The sequence below is a fragment of the Panthera tigris genome, chromosome D1 (assembly GCF_018350195.1).
Source record: "Panthera tigris isolate Pti1 chromosome D1, P.tigris_Pti1_mat1.1, whole genome shotgun sequence".
Lineage (NCBI taxonomy): Eukaryota > Metazoa > Chordata > Mammalia > Carnivora > Felidae > Panthera > Panthera tigris.
In genome coordinates, this window is record NC_056669.1 from 68,626,612 (window position 1) to 68,644,439 (window position 17,828).

The following is a 17,828-nucleotide window of genomic DNA, read 5'->3' on the forward strand; positions in this document are numbered from 1 at the left end:
TGGGTTAGACCCTGATCCTTGTTCAGCTCCTTCGTTTAACCTAAACCAGATCTGGTCTGGATCTGATGTGTGATTTCCTTCCTCCCAGGCTCCCGGGGAGCATTGCTGGGACCCTTGCGGTCCTTTGCGTTGCAAGGAATCAGCCCCCCACCCTTAACTGTGGCTCCTGTGGGGTAGAAGTGCCTCCTTTCAGAGTCTGCTTCAGCTTGCTCTCTTGGGGCTGGCCCGGAGAGCCCAGGGACAGTAAGCGTGACCTGTCAGAAGCAGGGCCTGCCCTCTCTCTGAACCAGGACTGGGCTCCTGGTAGCCTGAGCCTGGGCGCCGTGGGGGACGTGTGGGCCTGAATGTGCTCTGTGCTGGCCAGGGTGGGAGGGGAGCTGAGGGGAAGGCAAGGGCCTCTTCTACCTGCTCTTCTAGAACCCTGAACTGGAGGGGTCTGGTGTCCTTGGTTTTTATACTTGAAGCTGGCCCAGAGATGCCCTTTCCCCAGTTCCAGTTCTGGGGGCCAGCTGGCCAGGCGTGGTCGCAGCTGCTCCTACATGGCTGTTCCCTCCCGTCCCACTGATCCCGGGTTCCAGGGTGCAGAGGTCATTCCCAGTTGCCTAAGATGCCATGTATTTGAATGTCCGAACTAAAACACTTGAGAGAATAAAATGGGGCAGTATTAAGAATAACACCAGGGAAACAGAAATAAACTGAGACCTTTCAGGCAAACCAGGATATGTGATCATCTTCTCTGTGCTTTCCCTTTGGGCTCAGTTCTTAATGTACCCCCCGAAGTGGTCCCACCTCCCCTACACCCCATGACCCATGTGATTTGGGTGCCAGGGACTTACAGATCTCCATCCTTTGAGATTTGGTCTGCATAACAGAAGCCTCAGGGATCTCCCACGTTGGAAGGCCCAGCACAAGGGAAACCTGGAAGTGTGTTTCCTGGAAGTATGTTACAGAGGAGGGTGGGAGGGACGTGAGCATCTGGGCCTCTCTGAGACGAGGCCAAATAGGGGTTTAGGAAGAGAAGGTGTTCCTTTTTGAGAGTCGAGGAGGTGATGAGAGCTCTGTCCGGGGGACTCCTCAGCCTGCATGGGCCCGCATTTCTACGCAAAGCTGGAAGAACCCAGATCTCCATGGGGCCTGAGCGAAGAAGGTCCGAGGACAGGAGATGGCTTCTCATTTGGTCTTCTGACTGTGTCCTTGAACATCTGCCTTGCCCAGGTGACCTGGATGGCCTGGATTTGACCATTTTGGAGTGAGGAGTAGGGTTGCCAGATTTGGCAAACAAAAATACAGAGCACTCTTTTAAATTCGAATTGCAGGTAAAGACTAATTTTTTTTTTTTTAAGTTTATTGATTTATCTTAGAGAGAGGGAGAGAGCACGGGTAGGTGAGGGGCAGAGAGGGAGGGACAGCATCTGCACTGACAGCAGAGCCTGATGCGGGGCTCAAACTCTTGAACCGTGAGATCATGACCTGAGCCGAAGTTGCACGCTCAACCAACTGAGCCACCCAGGCACCCCAAGACTAATTTTTCTTGTATAGGTATATCCCATGCCATAATTGTATTCTATACATGACAGTCTTAGTAGTATCTGGCCAGATTTTGCTTGCTTCTGGAATGTGGGGTAATCATTCACAGTGCTGCCTTCACTCAACAGGTATTTATTGAGTCCCAACTGACACGTCAGATGCTGTTGTAGGCACTGGGGGTTTTCATTGAGCGAGAGACAACAGGAGTTCCTGACCTCCTGGGGCTTTCGTCTAGTGCGGGCAGTAGACGATAAGGAAGAGACATAAGGATGTCGGATGGTGACAGTGGGAAAGTGGAAAATAAGGTGAGAAGGGAGGATGGGAGGGGGCGTGGGGAGAGGATTCACACCTGGGTAAGGGTTTGAGGGGATAGGCCAAGCAGACGTTTTAGGGGAAGAGGATCCCAGGCCTCAGGCGACACACACGTCAAGCCCTGGTGTGCCCGGTGCGTTTGAGGAGCCGTGAGGACCAGTGTGGCTGGAGCCACGTCAGCGAGGAGGGAGAGTGTAGAAGCGGAGCCAGTGAGGTCAGGGAGTAGAGCTTGTGGAGGGGCCTCTGTAAGGACCCAGGAGGCCTTTGGAGAGGGTATTGAGCAGGGTGGGGATGTGATCTGATAAGGATTTTGTTCTGTTTTCTTTTTTTTTGTTGTTTATTTTTGAGAGAGAGAGAGACAGAGACAGAGACAGAGAGAGACAGAGCACAAGTTGGAGAGGGGCAGAGAGAGAGGGAGACACAGAATCCGAAGCAGGCTCCAGGTTCTGAGCTGTCAGCACAGAGCCTGACGCGGGGCTCGAACCCACACACTGTGAGATCATGACCTGAGTCACGGTCGGTTGCTTAACCGACTGAGCCACCCAGGCGCCCCTGTTCTGTTGTTTTAAATTACAGTATGGTTAACATACAGTGTTATACTGAGCCGATGAGGTTTTATTTTATTTTTGGTTTTGAGAGAGAGTGTGTGCATGTACATGTGCATGTACGAGGGCAGGGGAGGGACAGAGGGGATGAGAGAGAGAGAGAGAGAGAGAGAGAGAGAGAGAGAGAGAGAGAATCTTAAGCACGTTCCATGCTCAGCATGGAGCCCGACACAGAGATCCATCCCATAAACCGTGCAGTCATGACCTGAGCCGTGATCAAGCGTTGGACACTTAACCCTGCTGAGCCACCCAGGTGCCCCTGATCTGATGGGGTTTTAGGAGTCACTGGCAGTTGGTGGAGATCACGCCAAAAGCTGGCCTGGGGTCCTGTTCTGTCACCTCGCCTGCAGAGGTGGGCTGTGGGACTTGAGGTGTGCATGTCATTTAGAATAAAAAGTCGTTGCTACCAGGACTCAGCAACACTTTATAGGATCTTTGCCTTTTTCTCTCCTTTCTGTCTTCTCCATTTGAATGACGCATTCCTCCTAAACAAGGGGAGGGAAGTGTTGTGATTATCTGTACGTGTTTTCAGCCCCTGTGTGATAATACCTGGTTCGAGGGACAGTTCCAAATGTTTCTTATTAAGCTTTAGAGGAATGACTTACCGGACACCGTTTACACATCTGAAGTTCCAGATAAAATACAATTCCAAAATACATGAGTTTTTGTTGGTGTTGAAGGAAGTCATTTTTCTTTGGACTAAATAAATTGAAATTTTTTTGAGGTCTCGAAGAGCTTGAAAGCATGTCTTTTGTTTCCAGTCTCTGAAAAGGAAAGGGAAGAGTGAGCTGATCATAGTATGCAGCTTTCTTACACTTTACTGGGCTGAAGTCTGATTTAAAAATGGAGGAAAAAAAGCCAACAGACTTCACATTGACCTTGACACTAAGGCATATACACAATTAATTAATTAATTTATTTATTAATTTATTTTCAAATGTATTTATTTATTTTGAGAGAGAGCGCATGGGCACCCAGGGGTGGTGTGGGAGGGGTGGGGAGGGACATTGAGAGGGGCATTGAGAGGGGGAGAGAGAATTCCTATCAGCCTCTGCGCTGTCAGCACGGAGCCCAACTCAGGGCTCGAACTCACAAACCCTGCGATCATGATCTGAGCCCAAATTCAAGAGTCAGACGCTGAATCAACAGAGACACCCAGGTGCCCCAGCAATTTATTTTTATAAAATATTTATGTTCTTTGGAAAAAAATACTGAGGCTGTAAAACCTAGACTTTTAAGTAAATGGGATCATTTTAAGTGTTAGCCAATTTGGGGGATGAGAATTATAATTCTAAAAGGAGTAGCAAATATTTTCTAAGTATCTTTAACAAGCCTGATGACTTACAGAAGACCATAGTGGTAAATTAACTTTGCTGAGTAAATAAACTTTGCTGAGTAATATTATTAATAAATATTTAAATTTTTACATATATCCATAAGGTTTATTTGAGAAGATGCAAAAAGGAAGCACTTTAAAAAAGGTAATGCAGAGGCGCCTGAGTGGCTCAGTTAAGTGTCAGACTCTTGATTTCAGCTCAGGTCGTGATCTCATGGTTTGTGGGCTAGAGCTGACAGTGTGGAGCCTGCTTGGGATTCTCTCTCTCCCTCTCTGTCTCTGCTTCTCCCCAGCTCACGTGCACTCTCTCTCTCTCTCTCTCTCTCTCAAAATGAATAAATGAACATTACAAAATGTGTAGTGTAGACAGACATATCAAATGTGAAAATGGATTCTTTTACCAGAGTTGTGAAGAAAACATCAAGACCAAATCAATATTTATACATATATTTTTTGTTTTAAATGTTTGTTTGTTTATTTTTAGAGAGACTGAGAGAGAGCACGCGTGTACGGGGAAGGAGCAGAAAGGGAGGGAGGCAGAGAATCCCAAGCAGGCTCTGTGCTGTGAGCACAGAGCTCGATGTGGGGCTCAAACTCACAAACTGTGAGATCGTAACCTGAGCTGAAACCAAGAGTCAGACGTTTGACTGAGCCACCCAGGTGCCCCTCAAGCCAATATTTAAAGTAAGAACTAAGCAGGCTTTTTTGAGGGGCTGTCCCGTGCCAGGTCATGAGATGGGTACTAAGAAAACAGAATCTCAGGGCTGACCACTGTAAAAAGCATCAGGTAAAATTCAATGAGCAGTAAAACACAGGTATGTAAATTGTGCATTTAAAAAGAAGGCCTTTGATGGGGCACCCATACTCTGTCTCTCTGTCAAAAATAAATAAACATTAAAAAAAAAAAAAAAAGGCATTTTAGACCAAGCCTGTTTGAGCGAGTTTAGCTACGTCCTTAAGCAGGGACTAAAATCCATTGTAAACCACTTTAACGTAATTGAGTCCCAACCATGATAAATTGAGATTTTTGCCACACCAGTTTGCATTACAGCCTAGACGCGCATTCACTTTAGGATTAGAAAGATCTAGCATTAGCATTTCTAGCTATAGGACTTGGCCATCTCTAAGCTTTAGTTTTCTGTCTGTAAAATGGGAGTCTTGAAACCAGCCTCATGGAGTGGTTTTGCCTGTTAAGTGGGCGACTCGTATCGGGTCCTTGGCCAGCATAGTGAGCTCTCAGGGAGTGATGGCCCGTATCATTCTTACTGGCATTGCTGACGGAGACTCTACAACTTACGTTATTTCATGATTTCCGAGGCCACCCAAGTTCAAGTTTTGGGTGTGCAGGTAGCATCGTTTGAATGCCTTGAGAGGTGGGGGAGCAGACAGGGGGGTTTGGCTCACAGTAGGTGGGAGGTGGGAACTCAGAATCCTGCTGAATGTGCCATCACACTTGACATCACCCTCCAGATGGCTGTGCAGCCAGGTTGATAATTAGCTCCGACAGATGCGGGTGGAGAGTCCCCTGGGCAGCTCTTCTGCAGCGTGGGTGTGTAGTGAGAGCGGCACATGGCATCGGGAGGCCCGAGCCGGGTTGGGATGTGCAGCGGGCTCAGCTGGGCCGACGCAAGCATCGCCCTAGTCGGACCCTCCTGGGTCTCAGCTGGTGCACAGACACTGCCCCCACCCCGCAGGCTCGCAGGAGCAGATGCCACCCCTGTGGGGGGCTGTGGCCTCCAGCTGCTTTGCAGCCTCTGTCAGGCCAGGGCTGTTGAAGCTCTTGCTCTGCTATTTAAACCCATCATTGCTGGTGACCGCTTCCAGTCTTAAGTGGAGGCGGTGTATGTGTGTGCGCGTGCTACAGGTTTCAGCTAATTACCGCCGCAGGGGATCTGTCCGGCGACTGGGTGTGGGGAAGGCCAGCCCCACGGCCCCCTGCGTTAGCCCCCACCCCTACAGAGGCACCTGCTGAGCCTGCACCCAGAGAGGGGCCCTGCTGCCCCTCCAGGACCCCCCCCCCTCGTCAGTGGACCTTTTTCAAAGCAGGGCGAGAACCCGGGGTTTCGTGCTCCCGGCCTGTGGGGACTGTGACACCAGGGCTCAGACATTAAGATGTGGACTCTGCCACCCAGGTTGAGGGAGGGCGGGCAAGTCAGCTTACCTCTTGGGATTTGTTTCCTCTATTAAGGGGCAGTGAATTGGGGGGTGGGGGGCTATTAGCCTGTTGTCTTTATCTCCATGTCCCTTGGACACAGTAAGTGCTCATGAAACAATAGCTTCATTTGTAAAATGAGGATGACATTGCCCACATCCCTGAGTTGTGCTGGGGAAGAGAGACCATTCGTGTAATTCAATTCAGCTGTGGCAAAAGGGGAATGAGGTGAGGACACTCTCGTTTTCCCTTAGGTTCTGCTCCTTTCATGTCCCCAGTATCAAAACATCTCAGACACTCAGGACTTCAAAAGAAGCCCATTTGTATATCTTCACTAACTAGTTCAAACTTAACTGATTTTGACAGTGGATCTTAATGGACATGTCTTCAGAGAAAGTGTATAAATGGCCAGAAAGCACATGAATAGATGCTCAACATCACTAGCCACTAGGAGAATGTAAATTAAAACCACGATGAGATAGCACTTCATACCTGCTCTAGGAGGACTGTGGTCAGAAAGGCAAACACTAGTAAGTGCTGGCGAGGACGGGGGACGGCTGGAACCTGCATACACTGCGGGTGGGGAAAGTAAAATGGTGCAGCCTCTTTGGAAGACAGTCTGGCAGTTTCTCAAAAGGTGAAAGGCAGAGTAATTCCATTTCTACATCTCTGTCCAAGAGAAGTGAAAACATAAGTCTACACAAAGATTTGCATGCACATATTTATTGCAGTATTATTCTTACATGTAGGCTTTGTGTGAATGCCTTGGTTTCTGATATGGACTGGGTGTTGGGACATACTATAAAGATTTTCCTGGGATGGCTGCTCTCCTCTTGGGTCTGTTTTGTGGGGTTCATGCCTCAGAAATGCCTAGCTTTGGCCTCCGTCATTGTCACTTTCAGAGGACAGCCCAAGTTCGGTCTGTGTTTTCAGAACACAAACTCAGGGAGTCTCCTGTAGAGACTTCTGTAGAAACCCTTATCAACTGAAGATGTCTGGTGTCTCCCAGACTTTGGTCTCCTGCATTCCTTGTAATCAGCATGGGGGGGGACCCCTTCTTGTGGTGTGAGTTGCTCTCAACGCATCAGGCTTTCGAAGATGAATTCCTGGTCTGATGGAAGATTCTGGCAGTAATGGGATATCTCTTGAAGGTGCTGATAAGGGCCTCGTCAGTTTCAGGAGTGGGCAGGTCTTTCTTATAGAGGTTTCTGGTGACTGGGATACCTGATTAGCAGGCTTTTTCCTGGCCCTGTACAATGACGGGTTATAGGTGGGTGGGCGTGGGAGCAGAGCATCTTAGATGTGTCTGTGACATATAGGAGTCAGTGGGTGGTGTCAGCCTCAAGGAAAGGGCCTCTTGATTGAGATTTGGAACTGACTTAAGCCAGTTCTCTAGGCATCTATTGTCTCGCATTAGAAACACAAGTTTTTCCTATAGTAAAACTATAATGGGGGCGCCTGGGTGGCTCAGTCATTTAAGTGTCCGACTCTTGATCTCGGCTCGGGTCATGATCTCACAGTTCGTGGGTTCAAGCCCCACGTCGTGCTCTGCGCCGATGGCACAAAGCCTGCTTGGGATTCTGGTTCATCTTCTCTCTGCCCCTCCCCGACTTGTGCTCTCTCTCTCTCTCAAAATAAATAAACTTAAAAAAAAAAACAAAACTAAAATTGAATAGGGGAAAATGTTTCTTTAGTAACAGGCAGAATACAGAGAGATAACCGTAGGGAGAAAATAACAAGCACAAGGCAAGCAGCCTTATTTATTTGGAGAACATAGGTGAAATGTTTATTGTACACAAAGCAAGTCGAACTAAAATTTCTGCATGTACTATAGGGTATAATTACAGAAACCTGAAGCTAAAGGACTAGCAGGAATTCCAAAAGAACAAACAAGCTAGACATGGACTCTGCTGTTCCCGTAAACTAAGGGTGGGGGGGGGGGCATCGTCTAGAGGTGCCCCCAATGGGAGATCAGGCTGCAGGGTGATGGGAGTCGAGCAGGTGCTCAGGACACTACTCCAGGTACATGGGGAACACTTGGAGATCACCTCACTGATTGGAAAGTTGTTTGGTGAGTACAGAAATCGGACAAAAGTGAGCGAGCGTTTTTAAGGGAGATCTCGATCAGGCTTTGTTTGGTAGGTAAACAGTGCTTCTCTGCTCTGGGCCTTTTTTTCTCCAGGCAGCTGTCACTGATTCCACATATTTGGGGAGGAAGGGGCACAGTTCCAAGGGTATTACAAGAATAACCAGGAAAGGAAAGGGGAAAAACTTTTAAAATGTGCTGTATGTGCCATGGAGAAAGGTTTGGGCACAGACATAAAAATATAGGCAAATCTGAAAACTTGCTGCTTTACCAAAAAAAAAAAAAAAAAAAAAAGATTGCTGCCTTTGATATAAGCCCATGTATATTCATGCCCTTGTGATGGGCACTGAAACGGAAATAAGGATGGTTCTCAGCTCCCCCCCCACCGCTTGCCCTGCATTGCTGTATTAAACAGTGTCCTGGCTTTAGAACGTCAGGCCCGGATATGTACAGCCTAGCTGTTAGCTGAGCAACTCCAGACAAGGCTCTCGATCTCTCTATATTTAAAATAGCTGTAGTGCTGCATGCATATGGTTGCTGTGAACATTAAATGAGATGTTTAGCATAAAGTCAAGGATCATGCCAGGAACATGATAAATGTTTAAGTGTTAGTGCCCTGCATCTTAAACAGTGGAAGTTATATGGGGCGCCTGGCTGGCTCAGTTGGTTGAGCGACCGACTTCAGCTCAGGTCATGATCTCACGGTCCGTGAGTTCGAGCCCCACGTCGGGCTCTGTGCCGACAGCTCGGACCCTGGAGCCTTCTTCGGATTCTGTGTCTCCCTCTCTCTCTGCCCCTCCCCCACTCATGCTCTGTCTCTGTCTCAGAAATAAATAAACATTAAAAAAAAAATTTAAATGGCGGAAGTTATAATTGGAAATGTTTAGATTTAAGGTACACACTCATTTTTTGTTTTTCTTATTTTGACATTAGAAATAATTGAAAAGCATAAAAGAAATCAAACTCCTATCATCTGTATTTGTCCTGTTTTTCTTTCTGTGCCGATATACTTTTAGATTTTTGCACATCATTGAAAAATCTAGAAAGCTATTTAAAAAATGACCTCGAATATATGCATGTATCTGTGCACGTAAAATACCTTTATTCAGGCATTTGCCTGTTTTTGTTTTGTTTTGTGTTTTTAAAGCAGCGAGAGTAGTTTTTCCCTTCTGCAAGTAACTGAAGTGAATGCTCTTGAGTAATATATGCGATTCTTTCTTTAGGACCAGTTCCAAGAAGTGGAAGGGGATAGATAAAGGGTAGATTGTTTTCTTTAAGAGCTATATGATAATATTGCCAAATTCCCTGTGTCCGCCTCACTAAAAACGAAGTGGAACGCTCATTCCCCCCAGTCCATGCTCAATGTCAGGTGTTTAATTTTTTAAATGTCTTTGCTCTTCTGATAGGTAGAAAACACCTTCTTGTTAATTCAGTTTGTACTTCTGTGGTTACAGGTGAGCTTAAATAATTGTATATGTTTACAGTGTATTCCCATTTCTTTCATAAATCATCGATTTAACATTTCCCCCAATTCTTCTGTTACAGTATTATTCCTTATTAATTTGCAGGATGTTGACCCTTCTCATGAGTATTGCAGATATAGCGATTGTGCATTACATTTTTTTTTAAGCATTTTTAGGCACCCACTGACATGGTGAGGTAAGACTTTGTTGGGAAAAGGCATGCAGGTGTGGAATATGAATGCAAAGAGAACTCAGATGCCTTCTTTATTCAAGCCCAGCGGTTGTGTTGCAGTGGGGTAGATGGAAATCTTGCTGAGCGCCTAACATCTGGGGCCTCATTTCTCATTGCGAGTTCCCCGCAACTGTTCAGAAGCCTTGCTCACTGGGAAAATCAGGACACAGGCTGTGCCTTGAGGGTATCCCAGGTGTATGTGCACTGCACCACTTTGAAGAATTGGTTTGGGATGACCGTATAGGATGACGGAAGCGGACATTTCGTTGTTGGGGCTCTTGGAGTGAAGTGGCCATGACCTTTGGTCTATCCCACCCCATCTTATGTTTTGTTTATTCTGGCCAAATCCGATGGGAAACAGCTGTGGGATGATGGGAAGGACCTGGAACCAGTAGCTCAAATCGTGCCTCTTCTACTTATCAGCTGTGTGACCCTGCATAGATCATGCAACGTTGCTTCGTCTCAATATCCTGGGTTTGCTGTGTTGGTAAAACGAACAATACGTACGATCCGCTCGGCATGTTCTAAGCGTCCAGTAAATGCTTGTCAATTATTTTTTCTTCTCCCGCCAGACCATGAGCTTCTCTAGGCCTGATCTGTGCCATATGCATCTCCGTATCCTCATGCATACGGTGGTCCCTTTGTGATTATCTGTGAATGGGGCCGAATGGGGCTGAGGGTGTGGTGGCTTATATATCAGAGCCAACTGCTCTCTGCAGAGTTGGAATTGACTTTTAAACATTCTTTGTTTATTACTTTTACATCTATATGTAAAAGTACAAAAGCCACCTCTCATAGGTAGTCAAGGTACACTGAGTTTGGAGTGTCCTGCAAAATTTGGGGCTTAGAATCAATCCTCCCTTTAGGACATGTGACAGGCCCTCTCTGGGTTAGGGCCAGGGTGGATACTGCCCCAGCGCTGATTGTTCCCCTCCAGGAGGGCCCTCTGACATTGAGTTTCCCCGCCACGTGGCCTAGCGGCTGCCTGTCAGAACCCACTGGGCCAGAATGGGCCGCCAGGACCCAGCCAGGCCTGTAATTGTTCCCACTCATGACAGAGCAGGGCTGCTCCTACAACCCACTGGGGGTGCCCGAGCGGGTGTGCAGACACATAATGGGCCCCGCTGCCGGGACGGCAGGCTGTGAAAGCCCTGGGAGAGGCCAGGCGCTGGAAGGCGTCTCCAGGCAGTTACTTTTCCTGGAAAGGGGGATGCCAAGCACCCGGTGCTTTTCCCTAGCACTTCTCGTGAGGAAAGGAAATCTGGTCCTCGGTGCAGGCACCTTCTGCTGTGGCCAGGTCCAGTCTCCTAGCAGCCCTGTCAGGTGGATGGCAGTGCTGCATGGGGTCAGTTGGCCAAACCTGCATAACAAAGGACTGTGAGCAAGGCGGCTTCAACCCACAGACATTTGTTGTCTCACAGCTTGGAGGCCGGACCGCGTAAAGTCAAGGTGTCCGTATGGCCACGCTCTCTTGAGACTCTGCGAGAGAATCTGTCCCCTCCTTCCTCTGAGCTTCTGGTGTCGCTGTAAGTCCCTGGCTTCTTTTGTCTTGCAGCTGCATCATTTCCGTCTCCACCTCCCTTGTCACGTGGTGTTTGCTCCTAGTTTGTCTTTACTCTACCTTCTTTTAATGACGCCGGTCACGTTGTGTTAAGGGCTCCCTCTACTCCGGTATGACCTCAGCTAACGAATCACATCTGCTTCCATCCTCTTTCCAAATACGGCCAAATTCGGAGGTGCCGAGTGTTTGGACTTCAACCTAACTTTCTCGGGGACACGGTTCGAATCCATAATGCTCATGTTGTGTACAAGGATGCAAGTCACAAGAGGAGCAGTAATTTGGCCAGAGTCACCATTACGAAGTGTCGGGGTCAGGATTGTAACCCAGGTCAGTTTGACCCCGAAGCAAATTCCTTCTCTTTCCACTAAACTTTGGTGCATCAGAATCACTTGGAGAGCTAATGAAAAGCACAGAGGCCTTGGCCCCTCCTCTGCTGCTCCCCCGCCTGTGCCCCCTGGACCAGCGACCTCACATCATCCCGGAGCTGGTGGGAAATGCGTATTCTCAGGCCCTGCCGCAGACCTGTGGAATCGGAACCTACAGTTAACAAGGTCCCAGGATCTGTGTGCACACTCAGCTGGGGGAAGCACGCGACCGGGGGCTAGTTCACTCCGTTTCCACACGGACTGCATATTAGAATTATTTGAGAAGCTTTCAAACAAGCACACAAACAAAAACAATGACAGCAGCCTCACCCCAGGCGGTGTGAATGTGATCTCTGATGAGGCAGTGGGCATTGTTTTTTGTTTGTTTTTTTGTTTTGTTTTTGTTTGCTTTTTGTTTTCCCAAAAACCTGCCTAGGCAGTTCTCATTCACTGTCGAGTTGAGAACCTCTGGGGCCTGGAGGTGCTCATTTCTGGAAGATGTCAAGAACCTGCGATACTTAAGTTGAGAATCCTATCTGTATAGGGTGGTCCTTTTATTTCCCTAATAACACAGAGACTTGGCAGGGAGGGGATGTATTTCAGCAAAGACAGAATATTGGAGCAAAGAAAAACCACCCTGCTTTTCTTTCCTGATCTTACCTCTTACAAATGCCAAGTGAAGGGTAGCAACCTACTTACTGGGACCAGGAGCCTGAAAGTGGGGCATGGAGATATAGCACGTAGCAGGCGATCAGCATTTGTTGAATTAAATTGAAAAGAGAACTACACAAACAGCATGGTTTTGTCTTCCTGAGTTTTGTCCTTTAGAGAGAAGTTCTTGTATTACGTTGGGGTACCAGAAAAAGACACAGAGGTAGAGGGCTTAAGATGTTTAGTAAGTCTTGATCTATCAGCCAACATGAATGACTTCTTGGAAGTTTTGAGACTACAGTGTAATTCTTACCACCTAGTGCTGCGGTGAGGGGGAGAGACCGGTATTCTAGTGGTGACATTTTAAGCTCTAATCCTTCACCACCGTTGGCCTGGAGAAGGAAGGTGACCATGTTCGCAGCCTCTGGCTCCTGTTTTCTCCTTAAACTCAATGCCCATCCGTCCTTCTTCCCCCAGCTGATCCCCGGAGTGTGGGGAGAGAGCCCAGTTCAGTTTGAGGTTTGGCTGTGGCATGTGTATGCAGTCGTCCGGCCGGGGTCCTCAGAGATGGTGGGAACCTCTTTGTGGGCAGGACTGGTGCCCTTCCCTCATTCCTTGGCCTTCTTGATTTCCGGGATACCCGTCCCCTCATCCTGACCGCCTCTCTTGTGAATTCCACAGTGTAGTCCTGATGTCTCGGGTGCTTTCTCGGTCATCTTTTACTGGCCTTTTTCTGCTCGACTCCACTCACTGGTTATCTTCAGGGTTTTATTCTCCTCTTTCTGGGAATTTCCTCCACTTGGCCAACTTTACTACTATCTTTATGCAAAGGACTGCTGTTTCCCTTCCAGATGGATGTCCTTTTGTCTGCAAAATGCTCCACAGGCTCCAAATGGAACCCACCGACTTCTCTTCCTTGTTTTCTTTTTTGTGTCATCGTGTGCAATCTCCTGTTTTTCCAAGCCCCTTATGTTCGAAACCTCCTAGTTAGCCCTACCATTTGATTCACCTGTGAGATATTCGTTCAGTCCCTGACTCTTTCATTCCCCTCTGGGACATCTTTCACTTGTCCATGTTCCTTACCATTCCTTCCACTCAGTCCTAATGGTCTATTTCTATTACTGCCATAGAAATTGCAATTCTTTTCCTCCTCTTCCTTCTCCCTCCCCCGCCGTGTGTGTGTGTGTGTGTGTGTGTGTGTGTGTGTGTGTGTGTGTGTGCCTTAAATTTTTTTGCATAAAATGTAAACTCTACCTTTATTCCCACTTTTATCTTCCACAGTCATCTTGGTGGCCTCAGCCCTCACCACAGTATTTTTTGTTTCCCCACACTTGACTTCCGCACCTACACTCTGTGATTGGCATATGTGAAGCCCCGTGGAAGTCTGCTGGCTGCTGATTGGAGGCGATGCATCCCGTCCTCTAGACTGTCTGTCTCCCCCTGCCTATCCGTGCTTTTCCTGTCTTTGAAGACTCCTGGTTCCTGTTCCGTTTCCACTATGCCTTTCCTGACCACTCTATCTTCCCTTGGTTTCTCCATCTTCCCTTCTATCTTTTTTTCAATGTTTACTTTTGAGGGAGAGAAAGAGCATGAGCAGGGAAGGAGCAGAGAGAGGGAGACACAGAATCCGAAGCAGGCTCCAGGCTCTAAGCTGTCAGCACAGAGCCCGATGTGGGGCTCGAACTCACAAGCTGTGAGATTGTGATCTGAGCCAAAGTCAGCTGCCCAACCGATGGAGCCACCTAGGCTACCCCTCCGGCTTCCCTTCTGACCTGCAGAGTACTCATCTTCTCTAACACCTTTTCGTAAACTGTCTTGAATTCACTTATATTGACTTCTAACTTGTAGTATGCTGGTGTTCTGTTTCCTCAGTTAGACTGGAAGCTCCCTAAGGGCAGGGCTTGCTTGGTGTTCTGCGGTGGCCTTCAGGGGGATGTCTGGGGTTGGCTGTCTGCCTGCACGCCTCCTGCCCCGCCTCCTCCTAACACACTCCCCAGGGGACTCCTCTGCACAGAGTAGGAACTCGGTGCCTATGGTCACATGAACGCAGGGAGAAAATTGGAACCTGTGGCGGGTATATTTATTCAAATATGTAAACCAAGCATGACTACGATGCATATGCCAAAGGTGTAAAGTTCTCATCTGTAATTACCAATTAAAAAAAAACAAAAAACCACTTTGTATTTACAGTGGAGTTTGGCACCAGATCAACACTTGTTTCTCCTTTGGTACAAATGTTATAAAACCTTGACTGCTCTGTTGCCATAAAAGGAACGTGAACTTCTGTGGAGGTGGTGATTTACAGCGGATGTCTCCAGGCCGTGCTGTCCCACTGTCCCACCGACAAGGGCAGCAGGGGCGGTGTTGATCTAGGCTCAGTGTGGGGACTGTTTGGTCCTTTTTCTCCCCCTCTCCCTACCTCCCCACCTGAAAAACAAAACAAAACAAAAATCTGGCATTCTGCTTGCCGGTCCTGTATTGAAGTAGAAAGATTTGAACACTTGGTCTCTATCTGTTAATAACTCATTCAGGGGAAGTTTGAGGTGTCACATTAGGCTCCCCTCATCTGTGAGGGAGTTGGAATCTGTCTAAATAGGTGTGGTGGGAAAATGAAGAATACGGACTGATCTGGCCTTTTTTTTCTTGGCTTACCTACCTGCCTACCTTGGCTCTCAAGTTCGCAATGTCTGGTGCAGTCGGTAGAGCATGTGATGCCTGATCTCAGGGTTTTGGGTTCGAACCCTACGTTGGGTGTAGAGATTACTTAAAAATAAAATCTTTTAAAAAATTACAAAAAAAAAGAAATGTGCCAGGCATTGGTCTAGTCTACATGCCTTATGGATATTAATGCATTTAAATTTCACAACATTGTTACCCTCATTTCACAGATAAGGAATCAGGGCACAGAGCTGTTTGAGGGGGTTGTGAACGATCACACACTCAGCTCAGGACAGTTACTTTTATTTTTTTTATTTTTATTTTTTTTTAACGTTTATTTATTTTTGAGACAGAGACAAAGCATGAACGGGAGAGGGTCAGAGAGAGGGAGACACAGAATCTGAAACAGGCTCCAGGCTCCGAGCTGTCAGAACAGAGCCCGATGCGGGGCTCAAACTCACGGACTGCGAGATCATGACCTGAGGCGAAGTCGGACACTTAACCTACTGAGCCACCCAGGCGCCCCAGGGCAGTTATTTTTAAAAAGACACTTAATGATGACTGTTTTTCCGATAATTATCAAGGTGACTGAATGTCTTTTTTTTCCCCCCAATCAGATGTCCGATTCTATAACTTTAATTCCTATAAATCATTCTCGTTCCTTTTTATGGTTATGGCTATACTGTATTTCTCTCTTAAGGTTGGCAACAGCTCTGTGTGTGTGTGTGTGTGTGTGTGTGTGTGTGTGTGTGAGAACGTGTGTCTGCATTTCAACACATACTGAAAAAAATTTCCTACAGCGCTTTACAGTTTATAAGGGCTTTTTCGCATGTTATCTCCCTTACTCCAACAGCCGTGGTGAGTAGAGTTATTATTAATTTCCATTTAACAAGTGAGGTAAGTGGCTTAGAGAGGCTAAGAGACTGGGCTGTGACTTCAACACGATTAGTACATTGGAATTTGAACCCAAGTCCTCCTAGTCCTTTGCTTTTCCGGCACCAACTTCTGTTCATGACTTGGGAAGTCCTGTCCTCTCTATTTGTCTTTCTTCCCATTCTTTGTTCTTCTGACCTGGCTCAAAAATGATGTCTTTTTGCTCATATCCCAAACTTGTATCGTAGATGGTGAAAGTAGGGGTTTGAGAATGCAATTTTTTTGAAAGAGGCAAGATTGTCAGATCCCACCAGGCATTCATTCATTCATTCATTCATTCATTCATTTTTTGTTGTTTTTCTTTGGTAACTAAAGATTGAACGCTTTACAGGGTTTATCTTGCTGTCTTTGGACTCAGGCACCCCAGGGGAATGCACACCTAATGCTAATAATTAAATACAGTTTCTAATAAGGGAGTTCTCTCAGTGTCACCTGCACTGGTCTACAGAATTGGGTGAGAGGCTTTTAAGGAGAGATTGGAAGCTGGAGAGCCCAGATGTATGTAAATACCCAAATCTGAAGATAACTACTTCCTGTACTTCCAGAGCTAAATAGTCTTCTGCAAAAATACTACTGTCACCCCTGTCCAGAATGAATGAGTCAGAGTTCTAGGTTCCAATCCAGTTCTCCCACCCAGCTATGTGATCTTGCATCAATCACCTGCACACCCTCAACTGAGCTCAGTTCAGGGCGGTGTGGGAGCAGCTATGTGCCCCGCACCATGGTAGGTGCTCCAGATGGATATATAAATTAGATAAGGTCTCTCTCTTGGAGAGCGGGAGACTGCCAGGAAACACAGCTATGTTCCTGTTGTGCTGGAGATAGGCCCGGGGCCTGAAGAAGTGCTGGGAGGCCCTAAGCCATGCTGTAGAGCTGGGTGTCAATGAGGGAGTATGCCCTAATGTTGAGTAAAGTCAGCTTCCCTCCTCTGCCTGCCCGTCCAACCCCACCTTCATTTCCCTATAGTATCCCTCCTTGGGTGCTCAGTGTATAGATGTGCTCAGCTTATAGATGGACACAGTAGAGAGTGGGATAGAAATGAATGGTGGTACAGAAAGGAAGCAGAACCTCAGGAGGCATGGTCTGCTCCTCTGGGAATACTGTGGGGCATCTTACCCTCCATTCTCTGCCCCCATCTGTGCCCCGGAGGACCATGTGCTTCTCCCAGCACAGGGCTAATCTTACAGATTGAGAAGTATCCTGCACGTCTGACTGTATCCCACACTGGCCTAAGAACCCCTTGCTAATGGAGCCAAGGTTACATCTTTCTCAGTATCAGCACGGTGCCGGGCACAGAGGTGTTGAGTGTGTGGATAGATGCATGGATGGATGGATGGATGGATGGATGGATGGATGGATGGATGGATGGAGCTTGCTGGAAGCACAGTTGGAAGGAGCAAAGGAAAGAGGCTGAAGTGAGGAGAGGTGAGATGCTCTTGGGTTGTGATTGATGAAATGTAACCCAGGCAGGGAGGGGCCTGGGCTAGAACCTTTTGAAAAGCTGCCAGCTTCAAAGCAAGAATTTAACTCCTTGGTTTCACAAGAGAAGACTGAGCTTATCCCAGAAATGATTTGATTTGATTAGGCCTAATGCCTGTAGTTTGTGCTTTAGCGAAAGCTTCTCAAGTTCTAGTTGGTGGCTGGTGTGAAAAGGCCATTGCGGACAGAACTGGGTTCTTGGTGGGGTAGGAAGGTCCCAACTCAGCCACTAAATCCTCTCCTTTTCTGAGCGAATGGGGCTGCCGGAGTAGAAACTAGAGCCTCTGGTAGTTTTACCCCATTTTTAAGAAAAGGGGTAACTTCATGGAGGCCTTTAATTAATAGCTACAATATCTTGAATACCTGCCATAGGCTAGGGACTGTGGTAGACACTTTAATTCATTGAATCCACCAAATAACTTTCTGAGATAGGTTTTAATGTCCTTATTTTGAAGATTGCAAACGGAA

General features: G+C 47.3%; 1 protein-coding gene and 1 long non-coding RNA gene across 11 annotated transcripts in view; one reads left to right on the plus strand and one right to left on the minus strand.

The window, feature by feature from the left end:
- Positions 1-17,828, plus strand: part of TEAD1 (TEA domain transcription factor 1) — a 261,367-nt gene that overhangs the window by 106,110 nt on the left and 137,429 nt on the right. The gene's annotated exons all lie outside the window — the stretch shown is intronic.
- The window catches only part of LOC122231537, a 38,742-nt gene that overhangs the window by 18,475 nt on the left and 2,439 nt on the right, over positions 1-17,828 (minus strand). Inside the window, exons 2-3 of one of the 2 annotated variants that reach the window (XR_006208804.1) lie at positions 6,425-6,601; positions 3,050-3,208 (exon numbers count right to left, since the gene is read on the minus strand). This is a non-coding gene — a long non-coding RNA (uncharacterized LOC122231537). The remainder of the gene's footprint in view (positions 1-3,049; positions 3,209-6,424; positions 6,602-17,828) is intronic. The other variant, XR_006208805.1, reaches the window with a different exon arrangement.